General features: G+C 40.9%; 1 long non-coding RNA gene across 1 annotated transcript; it reads left to right on the forward strand.

Annotated features, from left to right (window-relative positions):
- Positions 1-2684: 2684 nt before the first annotated feature.
- On the forward strand, positions 2685-4591 carry LOC123653162. Its single transcript, XR_006742802.1, has 2 exons — positions 2685-3644; positions 4108-4591. It is a non-coding gene; the product is annotated as an uncharacterized LOC123653162 (long non-coding RNA).
- The last annotated feature ends 8897 nt before the right edge of the window (positions 4592-13488 follow it).

A 13488-nucleotide genomic window follows, 5' to 3' on the forward strand; every position in this document is an offset into this window, starting at 1 on the left:
CTGATTATAGCACATATACATAGTGCAGATAATCTGAAGAAATGTTATGAAGATGGTTTGCAGTTACCTTGAGGGCATGGTAATTATGTATACTAAATTTAGCTCTCATCACAATTTTATAGCCACCACAAATTACTCTCTTACCTAGTTAGATTCTAAGAATTGGATATTATCTCATAAATATGGACATTTACTTAATAAACACTAACCATTTCCTATGGGACATTTGAATCTATTTCTTTTTTTCTCTTTTTTTAAAATAATATATTTCTTTATTGGTTTCAAAGAGGAAGGGAGAAGGAGAGAGAGAAACATCAGTGATGAGAGAGAATCATCAATTGACCACCTCCTGCACGCCCCCCATTAAGATTTAGCCTGCAATCCAGGCATGTGCCCTTGGCCAGAATCAAACCCAGGACCCTTCATTCCGCAGGCTGATGCTCTATCTACTGAGCCAAGCCATCCAGGGCCATTTGCATCTATTTCAACTAAAAAACATTTCATGTAAAACTGGCAAAAAGTAATTTGTTCAGGCCAAGCTATACTGGAAGCTGTTTTTCTTTGTCACACCTAGATTTATACAGTTCAGAATCTGCCCCCTATAAGCCAGACAGACATTGGAAAAAAAGAAGGATTATCTTTTATCTTAATCTTCTTAACATCTGGTTTTACTCCCATCTTTCCACTGCTTACTATTTTCTCCTCTCCCTTAAATGTACATATCACAAAGGTTCTAACCCCAGTTCTTCCCAGAGACCACATCTTTATTCTGTAGCCTCCACGCTGATGCCTCCAAAATCTAATCTCTGCTGTGAGTTCTGGTTGCATTTCAAACTCTTCGTGATCCAGACTCCTGGACTTCACTCTCAAATGTCTGATTTTATCATTGAGACATCACAATCTTTCACTATTTTTCCTTTTCATCTCTAGTCAGACACCAAATCTTGAGCATGCTTCATTCAGTTTATCCAATGTTATCATTAGGTTTAATTCTCCACATTTGATGCTATCCTTACAAAATCTTTTAGTTACTCCAGGCTGACCACAGAATGTGGTAAAATATTCCTCAGCCCAAACATACTCTGGCCACAATCTAATATTTCCATCTTGACTCCTACTGATCCTGAGGGTCCCTTGAGTTATTCTGTGTAATTCTCCTACAATGCCTCCTATTCTCGAGTCCTACCTTTAACCAGTACATAAATCACTGGTTCCTCAAAAAGCTCCCGCCAAAATACCTCCCAAAATAAATACTGTGCATAGTATAGATTATACTGGAGTCCTTGTCTCATTTCAGTGACCCAAAGCCAAGTACAAGAAGAGAGTTAAGTCCTCATTGTGACTCCTATTTCCTGTTTTCCTAATAGTACTGCATTTTAGTATCAGCTCTGATATGTAAAGAACTTAGAAGTTGCCAATCCCTTCTTCAAAACAAGAAAAACTGGAAAAACTAAAACTTAATAACTTTTCTGAACTGAAGTCAGAAGGCAAGCAACCACTCCAAATCGGAAGAGACAGGTATATCCAGAGAGGTACTACACCTGACACTTGTTTACCTGGAGCAAAAGCTGCTAGGTGGCATAGCTAATCAACACTTAACTAATAATTTTGGTGAATTGCTAGAGATTGAGTATGAGAACTAATATGAGAGCAAGAAACTCCTAAAGTCCACGGTCATGGGGGGCCGGGGAGTCTTCCCTCCAGAAATGCCAGCAGGTTCTCTCAAGATGGATCTGAAGATTGGAGGAAGTTTCCCTGGTGGTACTGACAGGAAGAGAATAACCATTGTGAAACTCTTCCAGATTCTTCGAGCAGAGGCCTACTCTCCAATAAGAAGGACGTCTCTCCAGCAGGCAATACTGAATACTTACCCAATTGGGAGAAGGGAACTCTGCTCTAGTCCTCTCCAGCCTTCTTCTCACCTGAAGGAGGGAAAAACTCCCTAGTCGACAGAAAGGAGAGGACACCAAGGAAATAGATTGGGAACGCTGTAGTCAGGAAAGAAAGTAGGAGCAGGGGGTAGAAAGCTGTCCCCCAAGAAACGCTAGTGAAGGCCATACTCCCAGGACAAGCCCAGTGAAAGACCAAGTCTTAGGCTTCTCTTTCACACCATGCACCACACCAGCGTTTTGCCAGGACAGTAACAGTGGTATACAGCTGAAAAGGCTACAGAGCACAAACTTTTACTGAGGCAATACAAAAGAAAGTCCCAAAAGTCCTTAAAGTAAAAAATAAGGACTCAGGGAATTTGAAGTCTCTGGTAGAAGAAACAAATACAGCCCACCTCCCAGTAAGATTAGTGAATTAACACTAAAGATCATTTTGTCTTGGTTACCTACTACCCAACAACATATCTGAGTTTCAACAACAATAAAAAAGTTATAAAGCACATCAAAAGGCAAGAGAAATCAGTCTTAAGAGAGAAATAAGTCTTACCTGGTTTGGCTCACTGAATGAGAGTGTTGGCCTGAAGATTGAAGTGTCCTGGATTTGATTCCAGTCAAGGCCATATGCCCAAATTGTGGGCTCAATCCCTAGTAGCAAGCTTGCAAGAAGCAGCTGATCAGTGATCCTCACCATTGATGTTTCTATCTCCTGCTCCCCTCTCTTCCTCTCTGAAATCAATAAAAATATATATTTTAAAAATAATAAAAATTGAAAAAGAGAGAGAGCTCAGTCATCAGATCCACATTATTAATGTAAGAAACATTCAAACCCATAAAGAATTTTTGTGTTTATTTGAGCCAAACTCACAAACATTGAGGTAATACTCTGCAGAATGGCAGTTTTTCACCTATTTTCATAAATGACCACTAAAGGAGGAGACATAAGTAGGTTAGATGAACTCCATTGGGCACTAATCTCCCTCTGAGTTTACTTCGTAATCTGGGAAACAAGGAAATATTTCTTGAGTAAATGAATGAATCTACAAAAGAATAGATCCTGTGCCCATCTGATAAAGTAATGACTGTTACTGTTACTGGACAACAATTGGTCTGTGCTGCCTGTCACTACTGGAACGAATTCAGCAGAGACAGGGTTGAATCATATACGAGCGTTTTTCAAATATTGCCGGCAGTATGGGAGAGCAGCAAGTCATCCACAAAAATCTGCTCTGCACCCAAGCATAAGCCCTCTGCTTATATTGGTAGAAGAACAAAGATTACATGGGAAAGTAGGCAAAAGAGCAAATGGGCATTGTACAGATATGCAAAAGAGCTGGGGTCTTCAAAGGGCTTGGAGATATGCAGGGGCTGGTTTACAAAGGAAATAGCCAAAGGGGTATGCCAAATGGGCAGTTAACAGGTAAGCAGAGGGTTTGGGATTCTCAAAGTGCTTAGTGATATTCAAGGTCTGGGGATCTTCAGTGGGCTGGCAATTCTGGTTTCTGTAATAAAGTTGTTAATCTTTCCATGGTAATAGGCAGTTCCAAATGGGAAGGAAGGGCTAAACTTCCAGGTGAGCTCCCAGGTCCTGAGTGAGGCTGCCAGCCAGGTTAGAATGTACCTTCTTTAATCAGAATAAAACAACCATGGTTAACAGAGCATGATTAATATTTCTTACAAATCTAGCTGGTACCCCAACATTCTATTTATGCTTTGATCATTACCTGAATTATTTATTGTTTTCTAACTAGAGGTCCTGTGAACAAAATTTGTGGGTGTCCCTCACCCCAGCCTGCACCCTCTCCAATCCAGGACCCTTGCTGGATTGAGCCTAAACCAGCAGTCGGACATCCCTCTCGCAATCTGGGACTGCTGGCTCCTAACCACTCTTCTGCCTGCCTGCCTGATTGCCCCTAACCACCTCTGCCTGCTGGCCTGATCACCCCCAACCGCCTCTGCCTGCCAGCCTGTTTGCCCCTAACTGCCTCTGCCTGCTGGTCTGATCATCCCCTAACAGCTCCCCTGATGACCTGATTGACCTTAACTCCCCTCCCCCGCCGGCTTGATCCCCTTAACTGCTCTCCCCTGCCAGCATGATCACCTCTAACTGCCTCTGCCTTGGCCCCATACTGTGGCTTTGTTCAGAAGGACATCCAGAAGGTTGCCCAGAAGATGTCTGGTCTAATTAGCATATTACCCTTTTATTATTTCAATAGTATAGTGTTTAAAGGACCAAGTGTGACTACTGTGAAATCTTAACAGTCTTTGTGTTTATTTACCACACGTTGTTATAAATAGCTTTCTCCAAATTTAAAAATGTTTGCTAGAATGTCACCTTTGATGACTTGGTACTCTTCTCTGCCTGAACTGGTTGTGGAAGGAGTACTACTAAAAACAGTACTAAAGGGTTTTGGCTTGTCCACATTTTGTTGATGAAATTCCTCATGCAGAACTATTTCATGCTTTATTTGAATTGTTCTCAAACTGTAAAGATAAAGTTGATGCAATGTTAAGTATTTGTGTGCTTGGGAAAACACGTTTTTTAAAATCTCAGTGGTTAACATTTTGGCCACTGGGTGTCATCATGGATCTAGTTTTTAGGAAGATGGATTTTTAGGCCTGCTGATTGGAAATAACTGAGTCTAATAAAATTTAAAAACGTATTTTTATTGTTCAACTTTTATACACTAAACATAAAGCACAAGTTCAGTTTTGGGTATTTTGTTTTTCACAATAAATCACATAGAAATAAAGTTTATTCTAACAGTGATTGTGGTAGCCCTTGAGTAGGTGGGGAAATGGGGCAGGAGACTAAGGCTGAATGACACTGGGGAAACAGTTGCACTACTGCCTTATTAGAGGATCAAATCCAACTAAATAGCTATCTCCTCAAAGCTACCCAGTTCCGTCACCTGATTACCTCAGGCCATAAAAATGACCTGTCTTAACTTCTTTCAATCCTCAGAACCTATATAAAGTAAGTACTTTTCCTTCATTTTACAAGTGGAGAAATCGAGGTACAGAGAAGTTAGTATCCTCAAGGTCAGATACAAGATGGCAGAGCCAGAATTTGAAACAGAGAACATTCCCTAGCTGATTATACCTTTGGTGAAAGCCTAGGCAGTGTTTTCAGAGTTTGGTGGTCTCTCGATCACCATCAGAATGATACAGAATCATCCTTAAATATAATACTTGTTTGATATATAGAGTCCAGTCGCATCCCAGAAACACTGAATCAGAACCTCTGGGAATCTGCATATTAGTAAGTTTAGTAAAATTTTGACTTTTATGCACACTAAATTTTGGGAATCCTTTAGTAGGTGGAGACAAGTGGGGAGACCCAGGGAAGGAGGATGGGCCTCATGAAGTATAACAGGGAAGAAATCTAGGTTCAGGAAGCACTCTATATCCACTTGGTAGACACTACCTGTGCATGGGAGACCTTCTTGATTACCAGCAGGCCTCAGTGGTCTAGTCCCTCCTAGTACTCATTCCTCTGGACACACACCTGTTCATCCTTGGAAGCTTCCTCTAACTCAGGGACTCTCAACCCCGACTGCATACTCGGGTCACTGGGTGGGGGGCAGGGGAGTGGGGGTTAAAATCACACAGGTGCCTGGAGCCAACCCAGACCAATCAAATCAGAAGATCTGGCTTAGGGCCCAGAGAATTGGTGTTTTTACAAAGGTGCTGTTTTTAGGTGATTCCCATATGCAGCCAGAGTCAGGACCTCCTGTTTCTGAGCAATAGTTCTCACATGGAATCTTTAACAAGTAAACTTAAAGGTGATTTGCATGCAGTTATGTAAAGTACACTTTGAGAAACTTTTTTTTAAAAAACAGGCAGAGCAGGAAAAAGAATGCCAAGATAATGAGAAGGAAATAAAGGTTAGATTAAGACCCTTATCTGTAATGTTAAATTCTAGAGGCCCAATGCACGAAATTCATGCAAGAGTAGGCCTTCCCCTGGCTGCCAGCACTCGCTTCCCTCTGGCACCGGGGACCCTGACTTCCCACACAGACCTGGCTTTGTCTGGAAGGTTGTCCAAAAAGACCTCTGGTCTAATTAGCATATTACGCTTTTATTATTGAAGATGGCTCATTTTTCAGACTCCGGGACCAGAGAGTCTTGAAGCCCATGTCAGAAATTGAAGAAAGCTCTCTCAGGGACCAGGCCAGAGAATTCACTCAGCCTAAGTTTCTTTCTCCTCATACCTGGCCCACATGGCAGAGAATTGTGTTTTGGAAAACACAATTGGCTCTGTGGGCACTCTGGGTACCTTCCACCACAACAGCTGCACATTATGCATCTCCATCCTTGGTGAGAGACCCCTGCCTCCCAACTGCAACCCCTGCAGCTCCCATTCCATATCCCGAACCCCACACACTAAGATTCAGACCTGTAGAGATCTGTCACTGCACTTTTTTTATTTAATAATCACCCCCCACTTATGAGCATAAACTCTGAAGAGGCAACCCCTTTAGTCATTGGTGTTTTCAGGGTCTGGTTCAGTACCTGAAGTCTATTCTACGGGGTTCCCAATCCTCTTGTTGCAAAAATAGTGAACTAATCCTCCTCAATGAAAACTTTTGGTGCTTGCCGGGACCGGTTTGGCTCAATGGATAGAGCGTTGGCTTGGGGACTGAAGAGTCCCGGGTTTGAATCCAGTCAAGGGCATGTACCTTGGTTGTGGGCACATTCCCCCAGTAGGGGGTGTGCAAGAGGCAGCTGATTGATGACTCTCATCGATGTTTCTAACTCTCTATCTCCCTTCCTCTCTGTACAAAATCAATAAAATATATTTTAAAAAGAAAGAAAAAGGAAAGGAAAGAAAGAAAGAAAGAAAGAAAGAAAGAAAGAAAGAAAGAAATAAAGAATCGCATAAGAAAGAAAGAAAAAATAGAGAAGAGAGAGAGAAGAGAAGAGGGGAGGGAGGAGGGAGGGAGGGAGGGAGGGAGGATGAAGGGAGGGATGAGAGAGAGAAAAGAAAGGAAAAGAGGACGAAGGAAGGAAGAAAAACGGGAGGGAGGGCTGATCGTATGTAGGGAGTTCTTGTATTTAGTCGGGTGATGTCTGACCGACATAAGCAACGCCAGACATAAAGCCATACACTAAATCAGATCCTCCAAACACCAGAAAGAAAAGAAGAAAGAAAGAAAGAAAGAAAGAAAGAAAGAAGAAAGAAGAAAGAAAGAAAGAAAGAAAGAAAGAAAGAAAGAAAGAAAGAAAGAAAGAAAGAAAGAAAGAAAGAAAGAAAGAAAGAAAGAAAGAAAGAAAGAAAACTTTTGGTGCTTGCTTAGCAGAAAGCCTGGAGTACTGACAGAGGGAGAACAACAGAGAAGCAAATCGGGGTAAAGACAGGACCAGGTGTGGCCGGGACATGCCATCTCTATGCCTAAGTTCCTTCTGTCCTCTCCTACACCCATACTCCTCATGGTCCCAGTTCTTAGGGAGATTATTCCCCAGGGAGGCATGGAAAGGTGCTAACCTGGATGGGCCCTCAGGGGTCTTTTTTACACACTCTTCATTTTACAGACTAAACATGACTGCTGCCCAGGTTCTCTTTTGAACTTCAGCATTTCCCTTTCACAGCGGAGACCTAAGCCTGGGCCTCACATTAGAAAGCTATCACGTCTGACGGAAGCCAGGAGCTTCCTGGAGCCAGCAGACTGCTGTCCTTGGCAGCATAGATAACAAAGAGGCCTCAGGAGCGCACTTGTGAATTGCCCTTCCTGGAACAGCGGGCCCTTTGTTTAATTGGCACCCTAGGAGAAACACCGTGACACGCCTGTCACCGCCGCCTCGACACCCTCCCGCCTCAAGGAACTCACTCGTATTGAGGTTTCATGAATCTCAGGGGAGAAACTCTACTTCACACTGCTGGCTACCGAAGCCTCATACCCTCAGCTGGAAAACAGAAGCCGAACTCTCGCAAAGCAGGGTCCCCTTGACCTTCTTTATGCAAGGGGGAGAAGAATGAAATGAAACGTTGATTGGAATGGCTATAGAAACTGCCTCCTGGAACAAAATTAATATTAATATGATTAATTTGCCTGTTTACCTGGTGATTTTAAATATTTCTGTCTGGAGGGAACACACTTCTCTAGATCATTTTCCAGATCAACTGTATGTACCTCGCAGGAAATGTAACTGATCACACCAATTTATTTTAATTAAAATTCTCTTCGGGCCAATTACTCGGAAACATACCCTCTTGCCCTAAAATCTAGCTAATTATCACAGAGCATTTCGCCCGCCCCACCTGCCTGTATCTCCCTTCAGCTATCATTCATACAGATCCTGGTACTGTAAAACTTTCACAAAGTGAAGGCACAATCTAAAGAGTAGAGAACACCTACAGACCTACATTTTCTCATATTTATTAGAGCAATTTTGATACCATAAATTAATATAAACCATTGCAATAAATAGCACATTTGAATTGAACAGACTCGTATTTTTAGAAATTTAACTATACAACTTGGGGTGCTGAACACCCAATACAATATACAGATGATGCATTATAGAATGTACACCTGAAACCCATCTAATTTTTAAAAATATATTTTTACTTATTTCAGAGAGGGAGGGGGAGGGAAAGAGAGACAGAAACATCAATGATGAGAGAGGATCATCAGTTACAGCAACTGCCTCCTGCGTATCCCACAATGGGGATTGAGCCTGAAACCCAGGCAGTGCCCTGACTGGAAATCCATCCATGACCTCCTGAGCCACCTGGCAGGGCTGAAACCTATATAATTTTAATATTTAAAATCATCAGGTAAACCAACGTCAACCAATAAATTTAATAAAAAAATAAAATAGGCACATGTTTTTGATAATTTAATTTTAAAAATTAAAATTAAACATATTTTATACACACATATACTAGTATATCACAGACATAGATTGACCCAGATTTGTGCTCTTATTATCAATTATAGTTTGAGATTTCCCTTTTTATCCAAGGGATAATGACAACACAGCTAATGAACAGTTAAGGATTAGTAAATCCTCATAGCTGTATATCAATAGTCACAAAGACTTTAAATTATGAATGGTTATATTGCAAATAAACAAAACAAAAAAAATGGCCCAAATTTACTTGCCCAGATCTGTGTAGTAAGAGTGTGAGATTATGCTCCTCACTCTTCGTGAGGGTAATAATTCAAACTGTCTAAATGAGGTGCCCACAGTGTGCACCTGTAACTAGTTTTCCTAATTGGCACTGGATATGGGGGAAGGGGTGGGTGGATTGATGTCTCCTTATTTACTTTGTTCAAGAGCGTCTCGTGCAGAGTTGTTACAGGGTCTTTTCCTACTTCCTCATTTGCTAACTCCTTACAAAATTCCATCATGGTCTATACCTGTGCGCTTAGAAAGATCAACAATTCTTTTATCATACTACTGTATAATTAAATAAAACAATGTGAATATCATTTGAATGCTGTATTATTCTTCTTTGACACTGATTTTCAATGACCTAACATGAATTAATGTTTTATAAATGTGTGAATGAGCTTGTGTGGATGAAAAGGGGCCTGCTAACCTGTCAAGCTCAGAGAAGGCCTGCATGCCGGCCTTGCAAACTCAGAGACCTACAGTAACCACAAAGGATGTCTGAAATGAAAACTCTTTTAACTAAAAACAGCTTATGGTGGGTAGTCATGTATTAGGTCAGTATCTTCCCTGACAAAAGTCAATCTTTACCTTAACTGAGTCTGTCTATTGTCTTTTTGCATCTATGATGACATATCATTGGAATGTCAAAGTAATTTTCCTTTTTCCAGACCCCTGGAAAAGGCACCTTTCTGTGGAGACCACAAATCCCCTCATTGTCATTGAGTTTACTGTTGACTGCTAACTAGCCTACCACCTAAGTCAAAGAAGTGTGTGACTACCACTTTATTTTTTATCCAGTCCCAGAGGTTTCCCCCGTTGGCTTTCTCCAGCCTCCCTAATCTATCGGCAATGGATTTCATGCAACCCACATACATCTCCTCTTTTGATTGTAATGTATAAAATAAGGTGCAAAACTGCCATTCTCAGGAGCATTATCTCAATCTGTTGAGATTCCCCTCCCCCCCCCCCCCGGCAGTTGTAAACACTTTGACTCAAATAGTCTCACAAAAATTCTTTGCAATTTGAATGTTTCTTACATAGATGTTGCTGAAGACAAAAAAAGTATTTCTATTTTATAGTCTTATATAATACAAGGAGACATTTTTAAAAGAGAAAGGTTAAAAGCACATACATATTATATGAAGAACCACATTATTTACCCTACAGGTGATAGCTACAAGCTATTCTTATCATTTATAATTCATCTTTGCTTATCTTTATGTCTGAAAGAAGATGAACACCAACATTATTTACCCTACAGGTAGTAGCTACAGACAATTCTTATTAGTTATAATTGATTTTTGTGTATCTTTATGTCTGAAAGAAGATTGATAACATCTTTCATTATGGATTAAAAGTTATTGAAATGTAAGAATCAATAGTATTTTTCTCTGGTTGGATTTGAAAAGTGGGGCGGAGGACAAACAATAAAACATGACTCTACGCATTCAAGCCTACAGGACCAGGAAACTGAGCTGGTATACAAGAAGGTGTTCAGAAAAAGTTTTTATTGATGTTAGAGAGAGAAGAAGGAAGAGAGAGAGAGAAACATCATCAGCTGCTTCCTGTGGTCCCCCTACTGAGGATCAAGGCTGAAACTTGGGCATGTTCCCTGACCAGGAATCACACACACAACCTCTCTGTACATGAGATGACCTTCAACTAACTGAGCCACACCAGACAGGACTGTTCATTCATTCTTTAAATCATCGATTCACTAATTCATTATTCCACTTAACACACCCTCGTGGAACAATTTCTGAAGGCAATACACTGCCTCAGTCACTGAAGAAGCTTTCTACAAGCTCTTCATTTAAGTCTACAGTAAAATTGGGAAGGAAAGACTTGCATAATGTGAACCAGTTGAGTAATAATAGAGGGAGTAAGTGATTTGGTTAAACAATAATTGATTAATGCAGACATGAAACAATAGAATATGAGAATAGGATCATGGTGGTGGGTGATTAGTATTAGAACTGAGTCTTCTGGGAGACATGCAATTAAACTGATCTATGAACTCAATTCACACCCAGGATTTGTAAAGCATCTAGTGTTATGAGTGCTGTCCTGGGCCAGGCGTGGTGAAGGATACCTTACACACTGGAATAGGAGACAGACACTTATATAGAAATACAAGATTCTAATAGTTAAGTGTGGGAAGCAAAATACAAGTGAAGAGTCAATAGTGGGGTGTGGATAAAATAATGGGGGCAAGAGAAGGGAGCATCAGAGCAGGTTTTCACTGAGCTGGTGTGAAACTGCTTATAGGGTGAATTGCCTTTAAGGCACAAACTTTAAAAGAATCGTTAGGATTTAGCAGTTACTTATTGATTATAGAGAGGCCAGTTAGGGCAGAGAAACTGAGGAAGAAGAGTAAAAAATAAGAAACAGAAGACTCCACTGCAGATTGCCCAGGACCAAACCAGAGAGGGTTGGACCTGCATTACCACCATTTTCCCACCATCCAGAACTGAAATATCATTGCTGACATGTACACATAAGGAACAGTTTGACATGGAAATTGGGTCTCAAAAGAACTGGTGGCCAGAAAGAAGCTCACTACAGACTGATTCATATGCCTTTCAGCATAATGATTATTGCTTGTCTCATTTTTCATTCTTATAAGTATATTTCCAGTAGGACGTGATCTCACTCATTTAGGGGAACTGGTGAACAACATAGACTGATGAACAAGGACAGACCCAGAGATAAGGAGCTATGTATGGGTCAGACTGTTGGACCTCAAAGGGAGGGTGGAGATAAAAGGGTGAGATCAACCAAAGGAATTATGTGCATACATATGAGTCTAACCAGTGGCCAAGGACAATAGGGGGGGCGGGATTGGAATGGGGGGTTGAGGACAAATATGTGATACCTTAATCAATAAAGGAATTAAAAAAAAAAAAGAAACAGAAGACTCATCAGGGAAATAGTGGGAGTGAGGAAATGCATGCCAGTGGTTTTGCACCTTTAAGGAAGTGCAAAAGCAATGTGGTAGGTCAGAGTTCAGGTGAAGAGACAGAACTTACCTTTGAAAAGGGGAAAGCCCAGCAGGGTGTGGATATCCAGGCAATTAATCTGCAACACATTCTCAGCAATTCCCGTCATCTTAGGGATATTCATTTCCATAGTGCTCTATAAATCCAAACTTCCTCAATCTCCCATTCACCACTCACCCCCACCCTCCTAAGGGATCCCAGCAGTCATCAGAGGGATTCTTCTATCCAACCAATTACCCAGTGTCTAGGTAGACATTTCAAACAGCATGGCCATAGTGTAATTCTTGATCCATAGTCACACTACCACTACCACCATTAAAATCATTCTATCAAGCTTCACTTCTAAATAAATGGTACCTTCGGATTTTCAATTGATTAGTCAGAAATCTAGGCTTCATTTGTTCCTTTCTGTCTCTCACTCCTGTACTGATAGGTTAGCTGGCTCAAGATTCATAAAATATCCTGAAATTGGCCGTGTCTCAGAATTTCCACTGCTACAACCACTGTTCGTGTGCCCTTCCTCTCTCACCTACAACAATGTAACAGCCATCTAGCCCTGCCTTCTCCCATGATCCCTAGGTCTGATGCCAGAGGGGCAAGTCCTAGGGAAAAATCATTCAAGCCTAGGGCTCTTGGTTTCACGCAGGACAGAATTCAAGATAGGAGCCAAACAAAAGGTTAAAGTGGAAAGCATGTTTTATCAAGCAATGAGAACAAGCAGGAAAAGCCACTCCATAGACAGAGTAACGGACTCTCCTCACGAGGGAAGGAAGAGACTCCAACCTCTAGACGTCAAGCTTATATCTGTTTGTAGTTGCTATAGAAAAGTAATGTTAAGGGAAAATAGAATGGGGAAACAAACACCATTGGGATTAACTTTAACCTTTTCAAGGTATATCTTGTGGTCTGTTTTCCCTTTATGGAATGATAATGAATCGTTGCAGGAATTTTCTTTGTCTGAGGACTCTTCGTGGTCTTCTTGCATCTCAGAGGTCAGCCAAGTTCTGTCAGGCAGCACGTAGCAAGCCCCTTTATTTGCGTTTAGTTGATTTGTATAGTTCTCATGCCCCTCTCCTACATTAGACCCATTCTCCTTCTAGTGGTCAGAGTGATCTTATGAAAGTGTCAGAATGTCTCACTCATGGAAAACCTCCCCAACTGGCATGGAAGCCAAATTCCTTTTATGTCTCCAAGTCCAGGAGCCTGATTCATCAATGGCATTGAATCTCTTATGTCACCTCCTCAGAGTCCTCAGCCCAATGGCCCAGCTAAGGCAGCCTTGTAGTCACTGTCTATGACATTACCTTATCCTATCTTCTTAAAAAAAAAAAAAAAAAAAATATATATATATATATATATATATATATATATATATATATATATATATATATAATTTATTTTATAAAATTTATTTTAGAGAGGAAGGGAAAAGGAGAAAGAGATAGAAACATCAATGATGAGAGAGAATCATCAATCGGCTG

Source organism: Pipistrellus kuhlii, unplaced genomic scaffold (assembly GCF_014108245.1).
Source record: "Pipistrellus kuhlii isolate mPipKuh1 unplaced genomic scaffold, mPipKuh1.p scaffold_m20_p_3, whole genome shotgun sequence".
Taxonomy (NCBI): domain Eukaryota; kingdom Metazoa; phylum Chordata; class Mammalia; order Chiroptera; family Vespertilionidae; genus Pipistrellus; species Pipistrellus kuhlii.